This window comes from Pan troglodytes, chromosome 2 (genome assembly GCF_028858775.2).
Source record: "Pan troglodytes isolate AG18354 chromosome 2, NHGRI_mPanTro3-v2.0_pri, whole genome shotgun sequence".
Lineage (NCBI taxonomy): Eukaryota > Metazoa > Chordata > Mammalia > Primates > Hominidae > Pan > Pan troglodytes.
In genome coordinates this window covers 32,945,535-32,969,470 of record NC_086015.1, presented here as the reverse complement: position 1 = coordinate 32,969,470, position 23,936 = coordinate 32,945,535, and the positions used below count along the sequence as shown (strand labels likewise).

The 23,936-nt window shown below is 35.8% G+C and overlaps 1 protein-coding gene across 10 annotated transcripts in view; it reads right to left on the bottom strand.

The window, feature by feature from the left end:
- Positions 1–23,936, bottom strand: part of RBMS3 (RNA binding motif single stranded interacting protein 3) — a 1,471,465-nt gene that overhangs the window by 1,056,301 nt on the left and 391,228 nt on the right. The window lies entirely within an intron of this gene.

Sequence of the window (23,936 nt, the reverse complement as noted above, 5' to 3'; positions counted from 1 at the left end):
GTTACAGGTCATATTTGAGAAAGAGGGATTTTTCTCCCCCTTTTTCCTGCTGGAAAAAAATAAGAAAATAACTACCCTTAAAAGCCACTGGGAGCCACCTTGGAACCATGAGCAAGGCCAGCATTACGATGGCAGAGAAGCAAGATAGGATATTCTGTTTTTGACGTATCATTAAACTTCTAATTATAACCAAGTCCATCATCCAACTCAGCTTCCAGTTATGGTACTAATAAATATCCTGGTTTGAGACAGACCCTATTACTTCCAATCAAATACAACACAACACAACACCCTTTAAAATGTTTTATTAATTTGGAAGATACTCTTTCTAAAACTGTAACCATTTTGATTATATATGGCCATTATTTAGAACTTGAATTAGTGTGTAACAATACAGTCATGACTTAAGAACAAAATCATAAGTTGGGATATAGGCAGTCTGGGAGGAGGGGTCTAGGTGGCCAGGGCAGCAGAGACAGGGTCATGCTTGTTGAGGGACTCAGAATATTGGCTATTTTTCAAACAATATGGAAATAGTTTCATATTTTAACCATTGGTATGGCTGTAAGAAAATATACCAGCTGGGCTGGGCATGGTGGCTCACGCCTGTAATCCCAGCACTTTGGGAGGCCGAGGTGGGTGGATCACTTAAGGTCAGGAGTTTGAGACCAGCCTGACCAATATGGTGAAACCCTGTCTTTACTAAAAATACAAAAAATTAGCCAAGTGTGGTGGCAGGCATCTGTAATCCCAGCTACTCGGGTGGCTGAGGCAGGAGAATCACTTGAACCCGGGAGGCAGAGGCTGCAGTGAGCTGAGATCACACCACTGCACTCCAGCCTGGGCAACAAGAGTGAAACTCTGTCTCAAAAAAATAAAATAAAAATAAAGAAAAGAAAAGAAAATATACCAGTTGATGATCAGGCTTGTATATAGACATTGTTAACACTTAAGGGGAAAAATAACAAAGAAGTTTAAAATCATTCTTAATCCTACCATACAGTGATAACCACCATTAAAATATAGCAGTATGTTTTAATGCAAATATAAATATTCACTCTTTTAAACCAAACAAGATTTTTTCTACACATACTACTATTTTGTAACCTGATTTTCTTTATGTATCACCATCTCTCAGTGTCAAAAAATATATATGTGATCATTTAATAATACTTAAGATTCAAGTTTATGTGTATGATCTACTAATCCAATATGTTATTGGTGCACATTTATGTTATTTTAAGTTTTACATATATTTGTTAAAAACAAAAGTATAATGCACATGATTTTACATATCTTTCTATATCATTTGATTATTTCCCTAGGAAAAATACCAAGAAGTAGAATAGCTAGGTCAAATGTTCATTTACGTATCATGTATCATTTTTGATAAATAGCTCCAAAATAATTCCAAAGGGTTACAAATATATACATATAAACATATAAATATGTATATTATACATATAAATATATACTCGATTCCATCAAATAAACTCCAAAAAGTATTTATCTCAATACTTTTATTGAGATAAAATACTCAAAACATTTATCTCAATGTATTTATTTACTTTTAATGGTGGATTTTTACCCTACCTTAAAGTAAATAAATATATTTACTAGAATTTAACATAGCTTTTTAAGCTTTCTAAGAGATTTAAAAAAGTTAGTACTTGAAAAAAAACTCATTAAATGGAAACTAAGACTAAGAGAAATAAGATGAGGACAGGTATAATATTAAAATATGAATACGACGAGGTTTACAGCTTAGCATTTTTTACTCTGTAAGAAGTCATATTCAAGGTGTGTTACAAACATCCTGACAAATACTACACCAACTTTCAAAAGGAACTGAAACTGACTCCAGCAAAGCCAAGTGATGACATGAATGAATCAGCTCCTGTTCCTTTTGAAAGTTGGTGTAGTATGCATAATAAATGAATGAATTAATGATGGTAATAAAAAGTCATGTTGATAATTTATGTTATGGACACTAATTAGATGATGACATGTTAATGGAAATGGAATAATTTACACTCAGATGGACATAAAACTATAAAGTTCAATGAATTCTTCAGCCCAGAAAAGAGAATTATTGTTCAAATATTATTACTAGCTCCGATTTCTTTGCTTTATCCTGTCACAAGAATTGCTATCAAAGCTGTATCCTCCAGTAGCCAAAATATTTATATGCATTTTTTACTATATATAAATCTAAAATTAGTGAGGTTAGCCCGATTTATATTTCACAATTTTGCTTCTATAAAGCTAAGTGGACTCTTAGACAATAAGTGTATACAAGAAGGAGGTGTTAACCTTCAGAACCAATCAGTAACAATGGTCAAAACGAACAAAACCCACAACCTTTCAGTGCTGCTAGAGCTGTCTGTCTGATATGACAGTCACCAGTCACAAACATCTAAATTTAAATGTGCAGTAACTAAGAAAAAATCTAAAAATCCATTTTTTTATTTGGACTAGCTATGTGTCACATGTGGCCAGTGGCTGCCCTATGGGACAGTGAGGATAGCATATTGCCATAATTGCAGGAAGCTCTATTGGACATCACTGCTTGCAGGCTAGAAGCTGTCTTCGAGGAATAAGATAACACACTTAAACATATACATGTAAGCTGGCTGACTAGACTCACAATGTATTTTCCAATGAAATCATGAGTATAAATGATGCCTCGTTGATTCATAAAAGTCTGTTTAACCTTCAATGTAACTGAAATCTTGCAAAGAGGCATAGTTGTAAGTAATTCTATTCTACGCTTATAATTAAACAAAACAGGAAAACAATAATATTGCCTGAGAGATAGTGCTTTATTCCTGTGACTGCTGTAATTAAGGAATAACAAGTTTAATTTGAGAAAGCAGTGTCCATCTGAACAGGGAATTCTGTGACAATTCATTAAACATATGCTCAGCCTTTCCATCAGTGTTAGAGATGGCCAAGAAATTATTCTCTCTTACTATTTGTTTTTACATGAGATTTGTCTTTTCTTTGACATGAGACTATCACTGCAACTAAATTTACATTTGTTAATTTAGATAGTTACGTTTTCCCTCACAAATGGAATTTTATTTTATTTATTTTGAGATGGAGTCTCACTCTGTTGCCCAGGGCAGAGCGCAGTGGCATGATCTTGGCTCGCTGCAACCTCTGGTTCCCACAGCTCAGGTAATTCTTGTGCCTTAGCCTCTCTGGTAGGTGGAACTAGAGGAACACCAGCACATCTGGCTAAGTTTTGTATTTTTAGTAGAGATGGGGTTTCGCCATGTTGGCCAGGCTGGTCTCAAACTCCTGGCCTCAAGTGATTTGCCTGCCTCAGCCTCCCAAAATTCTAGGATTACAGGCATGAGCCACCACATCCAGCCATAAATGGAATTTTAAAAGAGGAATATAAAGGGAGAAAGTAAACAATCTTTCATAAATTAAGAAAGAGTAGAAAAACAGAAAACATGAAAGGAATTTGTAGCTAATATTTATGTGTGCTAAGCACCTTTACATGCATTATCTCATTAAAAGTGACTGAGGACGAGTGAAAAAATAAAAATGATTTAAAAAAACATAACTGTATACAGAAAATGACAGAAGGAATTAAGGGATGAGAATGTGGGTAGGCATAATTATACTGAGACCAAAATTTTTAAAATATGATAGAACAGACAGAATATATAACTTTACTACTGAAACTATGGTTATATGGTTGAGCGGCATTGGCATCACCTGAGAGCTTGTTATAAATGCAATTTCTCAGGCCCCATGTTAGTTCTACTGTATCATATAATCTTTCAGCAAGATCTCCAAGTAATTCATATGCACTTTAGAGTTTGATGTAATGATGCAGAACATACTCAAAAGTAGATGATATCTAGAAAACCTCTGAATTAGGCCAATTAAATTGCCCCCTAGGAGAGTGTCAGATATTTTCAGTGATGCACCCATAAACGATTCCCAAACTGTTTTTTTCTTGCCTGTCCCCAATAAATGAGGATTTAAAAAAGCCAAATACTTGCTTTCTCTTTCTCTCTTGCAGCTAAAAGTAGCAATGACCAGTCAGGGGACAGGGAGACATAATGAAATTCTATAGGGTGGTTTCTGAAAAAGACTTACCTCCCTGATAAAGGTAGAGGTAGTGAAGTGAGTCATCCCTGCCACTTACTCACATCTTTTCTCCTAGGAGTCTTATTGTGAAGATATGATGCTCAGAAATGGGACAGCCATTTTACAGCTGAGAAAAGAAGACACCAACACCCTAAGAATAGCTAAATGAAGAGTTAGAAAGAGCCTGGGTCCTTGGTGACATCACTGAGACTTTATAACCAAATGCCCACTTTTGGACTCATGTTTTGTGAGACAATTAAATGTCCTTTTGTTTAAGTCCCTGTTCTGTTACTTGCAACTGAAATCATTCCTAATTGGCAATAGGAACAGCAGAGAGTTTGAGAAAGAAATAGAGATGGGAGATTCAGCTATTCCATGTATAGAAAAGTAAGTAGGATAGTCAAAACTCAGAACCAACCCAGAAATCTTTAGTGATACTACAGATTTGATTAAACCACTTATTTCAGATCTGAAAGCATTGCGTGTATGTATCTTTTCTCTTAAAATAAATTTAATGGTCAGTAAGTCTCTAATTTACTTCATGTTTTACAGATTAAATGTGAGTCATACTTGAGTTTTAGTCCTGGATTTTAAAAACTGTTTATCTAAATCAGTGATTAAAAATGACAAGCTTTGCTACTTGCTTTTTAACCAGGTTACTTTCAAATCTTATTTGTTTCAGACTGTGCATTATTGTTGCTACACATGCACTACACTTCATGAAACCTACTAAAGTATAGTTTCAGTTCAAAAGAAAAGTAGGTATCAAAGTGATATGTGAAATAAACAGGTTATATTTTCTCCAAACTTCTCATAATTAAAAACAATTTAAACAAAGAAGATTTTCTCCCACTTTGTTTCCTTTCCTCTCAGTTAACAAAATCTCCTTTGGAAAAAGAATAAAAATGCCAGCCTCTGTGTCTGTTTGGAATTGAAATTTTCCATGATACTTCAGCCAAACTCTACCAGTATAAGAGAGTGCTACTGCTGCTGTTTCTGGTGTAACAAAAAGAAAGTTCTGTAAAAGGCTTCAATTACCAGAATGTTCAAGGATTAGGGTTTAAAACTTATTATTTAAGAACATTCATTTTATAATGAAAGAATGTATTTCAACTCTTGTGGATGAAAATCTTTTATAAATCTATAAACGCATTTTCTTCTTTACCATTATAACATTAATATAACTCAGACTTACAGACCACTGTCAACTTTCATGGTCATCATGCCAATTAATAATATTCGTGCCATACACAGGTTAAAATAAAAGATTAATGTGTTTAGACTTACTGTGTATGTATTCAAGGAGATACATTGAAGAGATATATAAGGATTCTTTCTGGATTTTATTTGGGGGTGGGGGTTGCATGTTTTTTTCTTGCTTCAGACTTTTTTTGGAGGATGCTAATTTGCCATAATCTCTCTTCTCTAAAGATCATGTCCAATAAATAGTTTAGGTTATTCGAAGATTTATATAATATATAACAATATACTCAAAGTTAATACATACATAGCGAAGTAACGGTCAAGTTTTAATATGCATATGAATCACCTAGAGATCTTGTTGAAATTCAGATTCTGTTTTAGTGGATCTGGTCTTGGTCCTGAGATTCTGCCTTTGTCACAAGCTCCCAGGTAATGCCAATGCTGCTAGTCCACAAATCACACTTTGAGTAGCAGAGCTCTAGAGCATTTTCTAGTTCATAAAGTACATAAATTTATATAATCTCATAATTTGCACCATATTCCCATGATATAAATGAAGAAGCACGTTTCGGAGATCTTCAGATTCTTACTCAAGGATTTAAGTAACAAATGTGACATTCCAATAACAAGTCTAGTGTCCTTTAGAAAGGATATTAGACTTGTTTCAGATTATATGGGTTTCTAAAGTCTAAAGACCTTTTCCAAAAAAAAGGACATTCCCCTGTTTCCTCCCTGGGGTGAGACACCTAGCCCTTTCAATTAAACTAGAACTAATTTTGCAGTCATTCAGTTTGTTCAGACCAAATATTATCTAGTCAATGAGTGTGATAAATCCATCAATTAATTCTGTGGAATAAAACTGAAGGATCAATTTGGCTTTACTTACACATCAGAACACATTGTAATTTGGGCTTTAATTAGATATTAGAATGTTGTACAGAGAGAAATGTCCACTTAAATATACTATGTGCCATTAGTATTCCGGCTTTATATAGAGCAGAATTTAATATAATTTAGGTGGGAGAAGGTGTGGAAAACAGACTGTTTCTAATTCAGAAGGTGTTTCTCATGGTATAAGGAAAACAGCATTCAAATTTCATTTTATTCCCTCTTTTGTCTTCCCCTCCTTCTCTCTCATCTCCCCGCTCCTTCCTTTTCTTCCACTGCATACACATCTATAAAGCCCTTTAGGATCTGAATTCATTATTATGATTCAACTAACTGAAAATGTTTAAATCCCTATGAGAGTCTGAGAGTAGCAGAAAATCTGATTATTTGGAGTGCTGTTGGCTAGCTCATACTATCCATATTTAAGGAAGCATCCTGCCACAGTCATCTAGAATGAGCATATGGCAGACCTCTCTATGCAACATTATTCAGTCATTGTTCATTATGTTTGAATTAACAGTGACAGCACACATCATGCTTATTAGATGATGATTCTATTTAATTCCCTATTATCTATTAAAATCTCTCAGCTCTTACAGAAAAAAAATACACGAAAAAGTCATAAACAGAGACTTGAGGACCACCCGCATATTACTTTACCCAACCTTTTCAAAATATAGTTACTACTTTACTTTTAAAAACACCATCATCAAACTGATACTGTAACGTCATACTTCTGATTCTGACCAGAGTGTTAGGAGGAGAAAACGGATTGTTGCTTTCAGCCAAGTGCATTCCTTTGGGGGATTGGTGGGGTGTGGGTGACACTGATTTGTAGAGTTGCCAGGTGATGAAAAGATGGCTTCAGTGATGGCATCAAAATACAAAATACATCAGCATTACTATTACTTTATTCTACACAGCTGCCATTTTATTAATAGCTCTAGTGCCAGGAAGACTAAAAATGTGGGCCAGCATGGACCTGATGAAAGACTACTGCCTCGGTCACATACACTTCAAATATTGCCCAACTCACCAGCTATAGGAGAGGATATGAAAAGTTTACTGCAAGGTAACCATTTAAGAGTTATGTGAAGTAAGGCCTCAGTCCTGAGAGTTAGTTCAAGTAAGGCATGCAGGGGGCTTTTTAATGGATTTTTCTGATATCTAAGTCTTATTACCACCTATTAATCTCTCATCCCAAGTGACCACTATGTCGTTGGAATATAGACCGCAGTGAGATTGCCAAAAATAGGCTCCAGTGTCTCCTATGCTTTGCATTTGAGACCTCAGTGTTCTTCTGAAGTTGTAAGTCACCCACTGCTACACCTTCCATTCCCATTCAGAGACCTTGCTTTTCCCCTACTTTAATTTGATTAAACTATGCTCACAGATTTTATACTTGTTTACCATACCACAGTAAGAGAATCAAGAACTCTACTCTTTGAGGCTTTCCAAGGATCTATCTGTTTGAAACTATCATAACAAAATAGGATTAAGGTATGCATTTTGTAGGTTTTATGATTCCTAATGTTTCCTTGGAAATGGTCATCTCTTTATGAAAATGGGCAAAGTAATAAAATCATTCACAGTAAAGATTAAAATAGCACACATAGATATGCCTCTGACTTAACAGGGGCAAAATGAACTCATTACATTTAGGTTTCATTAACTCTAAGTAAATCCTGTTTTCAGGAATGTTTATTATTTATTGAAAACTGAGTTACAAAAGTTTTCTTCAGCAGAAAAACTAAGGTAAAGATTAAACAGTAGCTTAAAGACTAAACATTCATTTATTAAGTGATTTTATTTAACTAAAGAGAAGAACATAACCTATTCAATGCTTAGGTTCAATTGTAAACAAATGTCCACCCCCTTTAATGTCAATAATGATGATATTCTAATAATAGTTCTTAAAATCTTTTCCATTTTTCAATCATTTTCTATATGGTTTGAGCTATTACCAATCCAATGAACAACCATAAAATTTACATGTGGACTTAATGATGAATGTCCCCCTAAAAAAATAAACAAAGTCCAAACTTCCAATACTTTAGAATTTGAATTCATTTGGAAATAGAGTTAAGGAAATCAGGTTAAAATGAGACATTAAAGTAGATCTTAATCCAATCTGACAGTGTCCTTATAAAAAGGGGGAATTTGACACAGACAGGCACAGAGGGAAGACAACATAAAGAGACTTAGGGATAAGACGGTCAACTACATGTCAAGGAATACCTGAGGCTACCAGAAGCTAGGAGAGGCATGGAAGGGGTCCTGCCCTAATGCCTTCAGAGGAGTATTGTCCTGCTGACACCTTGATTTCTAACTTCCAGAACTGTATATCTACCTTCTAGAACAATATAGCTTTGTTGTTCCGAGTCTGTGGTGTTTTGCTATGCCAGCCCTAGGAAACTTATACAAGGTTCTTCTAATCTCTTACAGAAATACGAACTAATCTTGTCCAAAGGCTCAAAAATGGTATGCTTGGCACAGAGAAAAATGTATGAGTTCCAAAAGCTTCACAGCTGGAGCCCAATTATGATAATAGACTTATGGGTGGGGAGGAGGAGAAGGAGGAAGAAAATGAGGAGAAAGTAGAACAATGAGGAAGAAGAATTGCAGATTAAAAAAGAAGGAAACATGGGAAGAGAAGAAAAAAAAGAAAAACAGAAGAGAATGGAGGGAAACGAAGGAGATAGGAGAAAAAATAAAAGAAAACAACTGTCATGACTCAGGCAAGAAGATGGAAGGAATATGATGATAAAAACAGGTGCAGGGGTAAGAAGGAAGAGAAACTGAAGAGGTTTTATGGGTTTGGGGTAAGGGTGGTGCACCCCCCAAAAATTCATCCTGCCATAAAATTGAAATGTCTGAGTTTCAAGCAAAATAAGTGAAAGGAAAGAAAAGAAAAGAAGAGAAAAGAAAAGAAAACAAACAAAATCTGGCCTCAGAAGTTACTCACTATGAAAGCCTTCATGTCTGAGGCCAAGGGAAAAGGGCAGAAAGGAGATAGTAAGGAAATTTCTATCTGTAAGACTTGCTTGAGTTGGTCCTTACTTACCTCGTTTGCTTGTTATTTCTTTTTTTTTTTTAATTATACTTTAAGTTTTAGGGTACACGTGCACATTGTGCAGGTTAGTTACATATGTATACATGTGCCATGCTGGTGCGCTGCACCCACTAACTCGTCATCTAGCATTAGGTATATCTCCCAATTTAAGAATCTCTGTATCTTTCTCCTTTTTTACCTTCTGTGGTTGTGATCTGTGAGGAAAAATGTGTATTTCTCCCAGATTCAGCCTATATTTATCCTGCAAGGGATGAAATGCACTTATGATGTAAGATTTAAATTTGACCACTAATTACTTTATTATCACCTTTCATTTGCCCCTTTGTTTTTCAATAATGCCTAGCTACTCCTATTTCTAAGAGAGAATTTCTTTTGTCATTTCTTGTGAATTTTTAGGTATCCTCCATACATCAGACAGAAATCTCTTTGATGTTTTGGAGAACATATTTTGTTTTTAGCTCTAGGTTTCTTTTGCTTACCTGAAGTCAATCATTTTCACCATTCTTTTTTCTTTAAATGATGCTCTATTGGAGTGTATCAACATAGAAGTTGATTGTTTGCTTCCTAGACGGATGCGCTATGGTTACAAAATTGCTGAATTTTTAAATTTACATAATGAATCTTCAAGTAATATGCTTATGTATCCTAGAAAAATTTCAAACAAAGTTCTTCTTTATTATGACTTCTTTATTAGTAGGGGCCTATAATTTCATTGCATAAATATCCTCGCTTAGTCAGCATTTAGACATTAAGTACTTATGTGCCTGGCACTATGTTAAGCAGTGATTCATACACAAAATACATAATTAAACAAAGATATCATTATAACTAGATCTTCAAGAGAATGGTAATGCTTAATACTCATTCCAGATAGTGACAGAAAAAATTGTGTCCTCACACCATGCCCTTGAAAACTAGGCTAAGTTTAATAATATAATGGAAGAAATTGGCCTAGTTTCCATTTCCACTAAAAGAGTTTTTTTTTTGGGGGGGGGAGGAATTAATAAATAAGATTAAATTATGGTTCTATTAATTGCTGATGAAATAAAATTAAAAGGCCGGGCACGAAGGCTCACGCCTGTAATCCCAGCACTTTGGGAGGCCGAGGCGGGAGGATCACGAGGTCAGGAGATCGAGACCATCCTGGCTAACACAGTGAAACCCCATCTCTACTAAAAATACAAAAAAATTAGCCAGGCGTGGTGGCGGGCACCTGTAGTCCCAGCTGCTCGGGAGGCTGAGGCAGGAGAATGGCATGAACCCAGGAGACAGAGCTTGCAGTGAGTCGAGATCGCGCCACTGCACTCCAGCCTGGGCGACAAAGCGAGACTCTGTCTCAAAAAAAAAAAAAAAAAGAAAAGAAAGAAAATTAAAGTATTAATGATTGTCATTAATACTTTACAGATGACAAAATGAATGCATAGAAAGGTAAGTAACTTATTTAAGAGGTCACAGAAATAATAAAATACAGAACCAGATCCCACCATGTATGTCTGTTCACAGAACAACTAATAAGAGAGAACCCACATTCTAAAAATCATATCCACAAGCTAGATTAAACTTTGGTTAAAAATATGTCCTCACATTTTATAGAATAATATCCTTTGATTCGTACTTTTGCAAAATACCATTTTTAACAAGCTCTAAACCCAAGAGAGTAATAATATTTCAAGAAAGAAATACAATGAAAACTACAGTAAGCAGGGTTTTAGAAATCTCAGAATGTGAGTTGTTTTTTGAAAAAGTTACTCAAGAAAAACATAATTGGCATTTCGATAAAATAAAAAAATGTATATATGATCATTTGAGTAAAGGAAATAACAGATGGCAAATAGAATCTTTAAAAATACAATTCTGTTGAACAATGCACACTGGATTGTAAAACAGTCATTTCTAGCCTGAACAATTTTCTTCCCAAAGAAAAATTCTCCTGTCAGTTACAAAGTTTATATCAAATCTACCATTAAATGCCCCCACCCATACATACACACAAAAGAGGAAAAAACATTGAATCACTGAATGGCAGAAATGTAAGTCACCTTAGAGACTACGTCCAATCCTCTTACAGAGGATGAAATCTCAGACCAGAGATTTCAAATGTGGTAACAATAGTAGACGGAAATCCTGTGGTCAAAATGCATTAGATGTTAATATGGGAATGCTAATAGCATATGCCCAAATTATTCTTTTTTATCTACATAAAAGATTTAAAAACTTCTTGAACTAATAAACATATCAGGCTTCTCTATATGAAGCTTGGCATATTTATTATTTCAAGAACTTCACAACTCTATGAAGAATATGTAGTGCTAATATAGCCTTTGAAACTCCACTATTAATTTATTCTGCTTTCCATATTTCATCAACATTTTCATCAACACATTTTTTCTTTATTTTGGCAATGAATCCTTTCCACGGACTTTCACACATTTCACATGCTAATGCTGCACTGTTTCCTCAAAATCTTGAAATCTGAGGCAGAGATAATGACTCCATGTCTTCTTCCAGAGCACACAGGTAAAGTACCAACCACTGCTGTAGGTAGGCTGGGGCCACCTCACTGAGTTTTGGTCGATGACACATGGCTAGAGGAGATGTAAAATACCTTAAAATATGTTGTGTGTTCTGCAAGCTTCTCTTTTCTTCTAATGGTTTTAGTGGAAGTCAGTTGTTCCACATGATATAGCTTTAACACAGAAAAATTCTAGGTCCCTGAGTCATCACATGAAAGACAGCTATACTCAAGAGAGCTGAAAGATGTGGTACTATAATGTGGATGATGATCTTTTACTATGTCACATCAGTGATATTTTAGGATTTGTTTGTTACCACAGCATAGCCTAACCTAGTCTAACACAGGAGACAACTCTGTGTATATTCATTCTTGGGGCAGTGCTTGTTACAATTCTGAGTGTCTACAACACATTCACATGTGGCATCCCAAATAGTAAGGATGTTGATGTGAAATAAAAACTCTAACAAGAAAGTTAAATAACTAGCCTTCTTTTCTTTTTCTCTGGAACTTCTCACTTCCATCTTTCTCATTTTCCATCTACCCTGGCAAGTGATTTTGATCTCTCTGAAACTCCAGCACCATATTTATCAGATAACTGTACTTGGTCAGCCTTCTTCTCCATTTCAATACTACCAACTATAGGCTCAGGTCTTTGATGTCTGACTCGATGACAGAATCGAATGATTCACTGGGATCATTTGTGCATCACTGATTTCCTTCATTTTGATATTTACTTAGGACAGCAACTCTAACTGACCAATGTATGTTATAAACACAGATTGTAACTGAAATTTCTGCATATATGATGATGACATAGAATCAAATATCTTTTAGTTAGTATTTCTTTCCATTTCTTCAGATTTAGGCACTATTATAGCCAACAAACACCCTCCATACGCTTTTGATTAAACAGGGCCACCAGAAAGTAAATTATAAATTTTTTTAACTTTCACTTTTTCCCTTGATAAGTGGTTTATATAAATATGATATTCATTTAATCTATGTTGATAGAAGTAAAAGATTCCATTAATTTCAAAGCATCAACAGCACACAGATCCATGTAGTTCTTTTCCATGGGTATGGGAAAGTGTTAAGATTTCAGAAGGCTTTCAAGGAGAGAATTTTCTTGAACCAGAGTGGAATATTGGATCAAGGGCTCATTTCTCTTTTTTCCCCGACAATGTCTTTGCTGCATGGTATGAGACATAGTTGTTATAGTGATGGGGAAGGAGAAGGCCTAATCTAGAAGGAGATTTTTAAATTATGAATTAAGAATGAATTTGGGAAGAGTTTGCTACCCTCAAATTGGCAGGAATTATAAAGTCAATAAAACCTCCTAACATTTGTGAGACAGACAAGTATTTATATTCTCTCTATATTTTTCTTTTCTAAAGTAATATGATCATTATGTGCCAAAAGAGGGTGGGAAATATTTGTAGCAATAAGGCACCAAGAAACAGCCTAATACCATGAAAGAAATGTGGAAAAAAACAGCTGCTTTCCTATAACAAATAGAAAAAAATTATTTTGAAGATATGTAAAGAATTGCTTGAAGGACTAGAAGCTTTTATCCATAGAAAGATGGCAAAAGGAGAATCTGAAAGAATTTTCAGGGAAATGAAACAGTATGTCCCAACAACTATGTGGGAAAGGGAGCATGACCCCTTCAGGAAACTGCAGAAGCTCAGAAAACTCAGAAAAGCAATAGCAAAGAACATAGCAAATAAAGCAGTTGAAAAATGTTCAAAATTTTGCTGTGAAAAAGTTGGGTAAAGAATTTTCTTTCCCTTTGGGTTTCAAGATGGATGACTATAAGCATTTCATGCCCACTTCCTCCACTTACAAGAATCAACATGGTATATAGACAGTCATACTTTAAATACATTATAAGAGAGAATGCTGGAATTCAACAGAGAAGTGGCAGGAAACACTAAAAGCAGGGGAAAGGAAGGGACAGAGGCAGCCTGCCAGGCTTGGATAAGCTGGAAGCCTGAAATGACTTCCTAATATGGGGAATGGGTGAGTGAGAGACTTCCAGCAGCCCACATCCCAACCATGAAATCATACAATACTGGCTATGGGAGAACCCAATGCCTGAAACTAACATAGGGAGCTGCCGGGACAGTGGGAGATGGTGGGATGGAACTGCTCCAGGAAGGGAATTCATGCTGAGCTCCACACATTTTCTAAGACCTAAGCAGCTACAGCAGGGTGCCATTTTCAAATAGTCTTTGGGAGACTGCACACTCTCCTGGAGTCCAGCAGCACCAGAGCTAAGGCATTACAGAAACTTAGGCTGTCACTGCTGGGTGTGGAGGATCTCTCACAGCTGAGTTAAGAAGTGAGTGAGATATGCCAATATTGGAAAAATGAGTGCTGTGTGGATGGAGACCAGGACATGAGCAGGTTATGAGTTACTCCTGAGACTTGGTCGCCAGCTGAGTTGAGCCTCCTGCACTTAGGGAGGAGAATATAAACTGGGTGTGAGGTAGGCATGGGCTACTGCCACCAAGGCTAGGGGGTAAGACCCTCTGGACTGGGGCGTGAGAGAGATACATATTCTCCACCAGCTGCTGCTCCAGATTGTGACCACTGAGGTCAGTCTCACCCTCTCCAGTGCCAGGGCCTCAGTGTGGTTGATTCCATACCTCACCTGAGCACTCTGCTCTCACCACTGGGGGGCCTGAGCATAAACCCATTCAATCTGGCTTTGCAATCCCTCAAGACACAGCACACAGCCTGGGGTCCTGCCAAGCCAAATCCACCACCTGGGACACCTAAACACTTCTCTCAGAGGCCTGAGGTTGGGCCTCAACTCCCAGCCACTACCACCTCAGTTGATACCTACCTGCAGGTACCATCTGCAGTCCTGCAGACTGGCTAGCTCAGCCCATCACAGCTACTGCCGACATCAATGCACACCATCCAGGACCCAGAGAATCATCCTAGCACTGCTACAGCTATTGCTCACACCATGCCCACTGTCCAGGGGCCTGAGAACCTACCCAGGCCAATGTTGCCACTACTGGCATCCAAGCAAGCCATTTGGAGGCCCAATAATTAGCCATTGGTATATACCAACACAGGTGCCAATGTATACCATCCTGGGGGCACAAAGGTGTGCACACTCAGTATACTGCTCAAAACTGTGGACTTAAGACTGACCTAGCTGGCTCCCAATCCCCACCACAACTTTATCACAGCTTTCACTAATAACTACACTCTAACCCACCAAGAAAATCATAGATGGTACTAATGCTGTTTACAGCCAAATAAATCTTACAGAGACTACACTATAGCACACACCAAGAATTAAAGTCAAAGTACCCTATCCAACTAATATCATAGATACACCTTTCAGAAAAAGTTCTCCTCCACGAAAATAAATTTAAAAATAGAAGAAATTACTACTACACCGGATGTGCAGATATCACCATAAGGACTAAGGAAACAGAAATGTAAGGAAATATGATACCTCCAAAGGAACATAATAATTCTCAAGCAATAGATATCAAGAAGAAAATTTTGAAATCACACACAAAAATTCAAAATATTTAAGAAGTTTAGTGAGACACAAGACAATTCTGAAAAACACTGCAAAGAAATCAGAAAAAAGATTCAGAATATGAATAAAAAACTTACCAAAAGACAGATACTTAAAAAAAAGAAATTCTAGAACTGAAGAATTCATTAAAAGAAATACAAAATACATTTGAAATGTTTAACAGTAGACTAGATCAGGTAGAAGAAAGAATCTCAGAACTTAAAGACAAGTCTTCTGAAATAATTCAGTAAGGAAAAAAAATAAAGAACAAAATAATAATAAAGAACCAAGCCTTCATGACATTAGAGACAACATAAAGCAATCAAATATTCAAATTATTGTTGCCCTGAGAGTGAAGAGGAAAAGAAAGGATTAGAAACCTATTTAATGAAATAATAGAATAAAACTTCCCAAGTATAGCAAGAGATTTCAACATTCAGATACAGGAGGCTCAACAATTTCTAGGCAGATAGAAGCAACAAGATATTCTCCATGGCACATTATACTCAGACTGTCTATAAAGTTATCTATAAAGAGCAAATCCTATAAACAGCAGGGGAAAATCAGTTAGTCACTGATAAAGGAAGCCCATCAGACTAACAGCAGATTTCTCAGCAGAAATCTTACACATGAGAAGGGAATGGGAAGATATATTTAAAGTGCTAGAAGAAAAAAAAGTTCATCAGAAATACTATATCCAGTGAAATTACCCTTCTTAAATGAAGGAGAATAAAGTATTTCTCAGAAAAGCAAATACTGAGAGAATTTGTTACCACTAGACCGGCCCCACAAGAACTGCTCAAGAGAGTACTGAGCCTGGAAGCAAAAAGATGTCATTTACCATCATGAAAACACAAGAAATTATAAAACTCACTGGGAAAGCAATCAAACAAAGGAAGAAGAGAAAGGACTAAAACGGTACCACTACAGAAATCTGTCAAATCACAACAACAATCAATAAGAGAAAAAAGAAACAATATACAAAACAACCAGAAAACAATCAACAGTATGACAGGAATAAAGCCTCACATACCAATAACCTTGAATGTGAACAAACTGTATTCTCCACTTAAAAGTACACAATGGCTGAATGGGTTTGAAAACAAATATTACTACATCTAAAGAGAGAGACTACAATATAGTAATAGTCGGGAGTTCAACATCTCACTCTCAGCATTAGGCAGACCATCTAACAGAAAATTAATACAGAAACATTGGATTTAAACTAGACTTTAGGCCAAATGGGCCTAACAGACATTTACAGAATATTGTATTCAAGAACTGCAGAACATACATTCTTTTCCTGAGCACTGGAACCTTCTTTATGATAGACCATATATCAGGCCACAAAGCAAGTCTCAACAAATCTTTAAAAAATTAAAGTCATATTAAGTATCTTCTCAGACCACAATGGAATAAAACTGGAAATCAATACCAAGAGAAACTTTGGACACTATACAAATACATAGAAATTAAACAACATGCTCCTGAATAATGATTGGGTCAATGAAGAAATTAAGATAAAACGAAAAATTTTCTTGAAACAAGTGAAAATAGAAATACATCCCCAAACCTGCAAGATACAGCAAAAGCAGTGCTAAAAGGTTGTTTACAGTATTAAATGCCTACATCAAAAAAGTAGAAAGATTACAAATTAACAATATAACAATGTACCTCAAGTAACTAAAAAAGCAAGAACAAACTAAAACCAAAATTTGAAGAAAAAAAGAAACAAAGATAAGATTGGAACAAAATAGAGACTAGAAAAATACAAACGAGAAACAAAATTAATAAACTATTGTTAGACTAATCAAAAAAAGAAGAGAGAAGACCCAAATAAATGAAATCAGAAATGAAAAAGTACACATTACAACTGATAACACAGAAATACAAAAGATCATCAGAGACTACTATGAACTGACAAATGGGAAAATCAAGAGGAAATGTATACATTCTAGGAAACGTACAACATATCAGGATTGAATCAGAAAGAAACAGAAAACCTGAACAGAACAATAACAAGTAGTTAGATTAAATTAGTAATAAAAATTCTCCCACCAAAAAAAAAAAAAAAAAAAAAAAAGGCCAGGACCAGATAGATTTACAGCTAAATCTGACCAAATGTACAAAGAAGAATTAATACCAATCCGTCTGAAAATACTCCAAAAAATCAAAGAGCAATTCTTCCTGACTCATTCTATAAAGCCTTATCCTAATACCCAAACCACACAAGCACACACACAAAAAAGAAAACTAAAAATCAATATCTCTGATGAACAGAGATGCAAAAAATCCTCAACAAAATACTAGCAAACCAAATCCATTAAAAACATCAAAAAGTTAATACAGGATGATCAAGTGGGATTTATACCAGAGATGCAAAGATAGCTCAACATATGAAAATCAATAACAATGATATATCACATCAATTGATTGAAGGACAATAGCCATATGATCATCTTAACAGATCTAGAGAAAGCATGTTTTTAAAAATTCAACATCCCTTCATGATAAAACCTCTCAACAAACTAGGTATAAGAAAGAACATACTTCAAAATAATAAAATCTATATATGCCAAGCCTACAACTTATATTGAATGTGGAAAGGTTGAAAGCCTTTCTCTAAGAAGTGGAACAAGATAAGAATGCCCACTTTCACCATTCCTATTCAATATAATACTGGAAGTCCTAGCCAGAGCAATTGGACAAAAATAAACAAATAAATAAATAAAATGCATCTAAAGTAGGAACTAAGTCAGATTACCCCTTTTGGCTAATGATCTGATCTTTTATCTAGAAAAATAAAAAGGCTCCACCAAAACCCCTTACATTTGATAAACAAATTTAATAAAGTTACAGGATATAAAATCAATGCACAAAAATCAGTAACCAGTAGTGTTTATATATATCAATAATGATCTAGCCAAGAAGGAAATTAAGAATGCATTACCATTTACAGTAGCTCCAAAAAATAAAAATAAAATACCTGAGAATAAATTTTACACAGGAGATAAAAGGTCTCTACAAGGAAAACTACAAAACACTGATGAAAGAAATTGAATATGACACAAACGAATGGAAAAACTTCCCATGCTTATGGGTCAAAATAATTAATATCAATAAAATAACCATATGGACCAAAGCAATCTGTAGATTCAATGCAATTTGTATCAAAACACCAACATCATTCTTCACAGAATTATATAAAACAATGCAAAAATTCATATAGAACAATGAAAGAGCCTGAACAGCCAAAGCAATCCTGAGCAAAGAGAACAAAGCTGCAGGAATCACGCTATCTGACTTCAAAATACATTACAGGACTATACTAATCAAAACATGACATTCATATAAAAATAGAAAATATAGACCAAGGGAACAGAATAGAGAACCTGGGAGAAAAATGCCTCATATTTTTAGCCAACTTTTCTCCAACAAAGCCAACAAAACCTTACGGTGGAAGAAAGGATACCTTCTTCAATAGATAGTGCCAGGACAATTGGATGGCCACATGCTAAAGAATGAAACTCGACCCTCTATCTCTCACCATATATAAAAATCAACTCAAGATGGATTAAAGGCTTAAACATAAGACACAAAACCATAAAAATACTAGAAGCAAACCTAGGAAAACCTTTCCTGGACATTAGTCTAGGCAAAGAATTTATGACTAAGACCTCAAAAGCACAGGAAACAAAACAAAAACAGGCAAATAAGACTATACTAAGCTAAAAATAATTAATATAGAAAAGGAAACCATTAACAGAATGAACAATCTGTTGAACAGGAGAAAATATTTTCAAACTGTTCATCCAACAGGGGGTTAATATCCAGAATATACAAGGAACTCAAACACCTCAATATGGAAAAAAAAACTAACAATCCCATTTAAAAGTGAGCAAAGGACCTAAATAGACATTTCTCAAAAAAACCATGCAAATGACCAATAGGTATATGAAAAAATGCTCAACATAAATAGTCATCACAAAAATGCAAATCTAAACCTCAACGAGATGCCATCTTAGTCAGAATAGCTATTATTTAAAAGACAGAAAATAAGGTGTTGGCAAGAATGTGGAGATAAGGACATTCTTATATATTGCTCATGAGATGTAAGCTAGTACAGCCACTATACAAAATGGTATAGAGATTTCTCCGAAAACTGAAAACGGAATTACCATTCAATCCAGCAATCTGACTACTAGGTATCTACCTATGTCAGGCTATTCTTGCATTGCTATGAAGAATTACCTGAGACTGAATAATGTATAAAGAAAAGAAGTTTAACTGGCTTGTGGTTCTGCAGGGTGTAAAAGCATGACACCAGCATCTTCTTAGCTTCTGGGTAAGCCTCAGAGATCTTTTTACTCATGGCAGAAACGAAGTTGGAGCAAACACGTCAAATGGCAAAAGCGGGAGCAAGAGAGAGGGAATGTGGGGGGAGGTGCCACACAATTTTAAAACCACCAGATCTCGTGAGAACTCACTGTCACAGAGACAGCACTAAGCCATGAGAGATCCACCCCCATGATCCAAACACCTCCAATCAGGCCCACCTCCACCATTTGGTATTACAATTCAACATGAGATTTGGGTGGGAACAAATATGCACATTATATCACTACCCAAAGGAAAAGAAATCAATACATCAAAGTGAACCTTCACTCAAGTATCTTGCAGCACTGTTCACAACAGCAAAGATATGGAATCAACTTGTGTTCATCAATAGATTAATATAGAAAATGTGATGTATATATGTATGTATACACACACACAATGGAATACTATTTGGCCATAAAAAAGAATGAAATCATGTCATTTGCAGCAACATGATTGGAACTTAGAATCATTATGTTAAGTGAAATATGTCAGGCAAAAAGACAAATATTGGCACATTCTCGCTTATATGGGGGAACCAAAATACTCAAACACATGGAGGTAGAAAGTAGAAAGATAGACAGTGGAGGCAGGATAAGTGAGTGGAGGGGCACAAAAGAAGTGGGAAAAGATAAAAGAACAGAAAAAATTTTGAAAAAATAGTGTCTAAAAACTTCCCAAATTTGATGGAAAATATTAACCTACACATTCAAGAACCTTGACTAACTCCAAGTAGGAAGAACTTAAAGACTCAAACACATACACAATCCAACTATCAGCTACGAAGACAGAAAATCTTAAAAGCAGCAGAGTATTAACTCATTATGTACAAAGAATCCTCAATAAGGTTAATAGCTGATTTCTCATCAGAACCCATGGAAGCTATAAAGTAGTGGGATACAATATTCAAAGAGCTAAAAGAAAATGACTGTTAATCAAGAATTTTATAGCCAGCAAAAATATCATTCAAAAATGAAAGAAAAATTGATACATTACCAGGTAAACAAAAACTGAGAGAACTAGTCACTAGCAGATGTGATCTACAAGAAATACCAAAGGAAGTCCTTAAGAATGAAATGAAAGGTCCCTAGACAGTAACTTAAACTCACATGAAAGAAATAAAGAGTACCAGTAACCCGGGCATGGAGGCTCACGCCTGTAATACCAGCACTTTGGGAGGCAGAGGCGGGCGGATCACGAGGTCAGAAGATCGAGACCATCCTGGCTAACACGGTGAAACCCCATCTCTACTAAAAATACAAAAAAAAAAAAAAGTTAGCTGGGCGTGGTGGCGGGTGCCTGTAGTCCCAGCTAGTCAGGAGGCTGAGGCAGGAGAATGGCATGAATCCGGGAGGCAGAGACTGAAGTGAGCCGAGATTGCGCCACTGCACTCCAGCCTGGGTGACAGAGCGAGACTCTGTCTCAAAAAAAAAACAACAACAACAACAACAAAAAAAAACGTACGTACCAGTAAAGGTAACTACACAAATAGAAAAGATAATATAAATTTATATCTTGTTTTTACACTTCCTTTTTTTCTATCTGATAAAAAGTGCACAAAACAATAATTATAAATCTGTATAGATCAGTAGATATGTACCAAATGTTTGTGTCCCATGCAAAATTCATACATTGAAACCATAATGCCCAATGTAATAGTATTAGGAGGTAGGGCCTTTAATAGGTAATCAGTTCATGAGGGTGGAACCTCCATCATGGAATTAGTGTCCTTAGAGGAAGAGAAAGAGACTAGAGATCATTTGCTTTCTGCATGCACTCACCAAAGACTACCATGTGAGGACATAACCAGAAAGTGGGCCCTCACCAAGAACCTGACTACACTAAGTTCTTGGTTCTCACACTGAACTCAGACTTCCAGCCTCTAGAACTGTGAGAAATAAATGTTTGTTGTTTAGAAATAAACGTTTGTTGTTTAAGCTACTTGGTCTATTGTATCCTGTTATAGCAGCCCTAAGAACATAATTTATACAGATGTTATTTGTATGGCAACAATATTACCAAGGACGGCAGGGAGAACGGAGCTATATAGAATCACATTTTTTTATATTGAAATTAGGTTTCTATTGATCTGAGTAGATTGTTATATGTTAATATGCTCATTATAATTTTCAAGGCCACCATTAACAAAATAAATTGTACATAGTAAAATAAATGACAAGGAAATTAAAATAGTATTGTAGAAAAACTGATTTAACACAAAAGCAGATAGTAAAAGAGGAAATGCAGAACAATAAGAAAAAAAGACAATAGACATACAGAAAACAAATTGCAAAATGGCAAATGTAAACCTTATCTTATCATTTGTTACATTAAATGTAAATAAACTCCAATACAAAATCACTGATTGGTAGAATGAAGTTTTAAAAATGATCTGACTACATGCAAATCAAAAGTGCATTGAGATACCACATCACAGCCACTAGGATGTCTATAATTTGAAAGACTAAAAATAATAATAAGTGTTGACAATGATTCAGAGAAATCAAAATTTTTGTATTTTGTTTTGTTTTTCTCTTTTTTTATTAGTATTATACTTTTAAGTTTTAGGGTACATGTGCACAATGTGCAGGTTTTTTACATATGTATACATGTGCCATGTTGGTGTGCTGCACCCGTTAACTCATCATTTAGCATTAGGCATATCTCCTAATGCTATCCCTCCCCCCTCCCCCCACCCCATGACAGGCCCCGGTGTGTGATGTTCCCATTCCTGTGTCCATGTGTTCTCATTGTTCAATTCCCACCTATGAGTGAGAACATGCGGTATTTGGTTTTTTGTCCTTGTGATAGTTTGCTGAGAATGATGGTTTCCAGCTTCATCCCTACAAAGGACATGAACTCATCCTTTTTTATGGCTGCATAGTATTCCATGGTGTATATGTGCCATATTTTCTCAATCCAGTCTATCATTGTTGGACATTTGGGTTGGTTCCAAGTCTTTGCTATTGTGAATAGTGCCACAATAAACATACGTGTGCATGTGTCTTTATAGCAGCATGATTTATAAGCCTTTGGGTATATACCCAGTAATGGGATGGCTGGGTCAAATGGTATTTCTAGTTCTAGATCCCTGAGGAATTGCCTCACCAACTTCCACAATGGTTGAACTAGTTTACACTCCCACCAACACTGTAAAAGTGTTCCTATTTCTCCACACCCTCTCCAGCACCTGTTGTTTCCTGACTTTTTAATGATCGCCATTCTAGCTGGTGAGAGATGGTATCTCATTGTGGTTTTGATATGCATTTCTCTGATGGCCAGTGATGATGAGCATTTTTTCACGTGTTTTTTGGCTGTATAAATGTCTTGAGAAGTGTCTGTTCATATCATTTGCCCACTTTTTGATGGGGTTGGTTTTTTTTTTCTTGTAAATTTGTTTGAATTCATTGTAGATTCTGGATATTAGCCCTTTGTCAGATGAGTAGGTTGCAAAAATTTTCTCCCATTCTGTAGGTTGCCTGTTCACTCTGATGGTGGTTTCTTTTGCTGTGCAGAAGCTCTTTAGTTTAATTAGATCCCATTTGTCAATTTTGGCTTTTGTTGTCATTGCTTTTGGTGTTTTAGACATGAAGTCCTTGCCCATGCCTATGTCCTGAGTGGTATGGCCTAGGTTTTCTTCTAGGGTTTTTATGGTTTTAGGTCTAACATTTAAGTCTTTGATCCATCTTGAATTAATTTTTGTATAAGGTGTAAGGAAGGGGTCCAGTTTCAGCTTTCTACATATGGCTAGTCAGTTTTCCCAGCACCATTTATTAAATAGGGAATCCTTTCCCCATTGCTTCTTTTTCTCAGGTTTGTCAAAGATCAGATAGTTGTAGATATGCAGCATTATTTCTGAGGGCTCTGTTCTGTTCCATTGGTCTATATCTCTGTTTTGGTACCAGTACCATGCTGTTTTGGTTACTGTAGCCTTGTAGTATAGTTTGAAGTCAGGTAGTGTGATGTCTCCAGGTTTGTTCTTTTGGCTTATGATTGCCTTGGCAATGTGGGCTCTTTTTTGGTTCCATATGAAGTTTAAAGTAGTTTTTTCCAATTCTGTGAAGAAAGTCATTGGTAGCTTGATGGGGATGGCATTGAATCTATAAATTACCTTGGGCAGTATGGCCATTTTCATGATATTGATTCTTCCTATCCATGAGCATGGAATGTTTTTCCATTTGCTTGTATCCTCTTTTATTTCATTGAGCAGTGGTTTGTAGTTCTCCTTG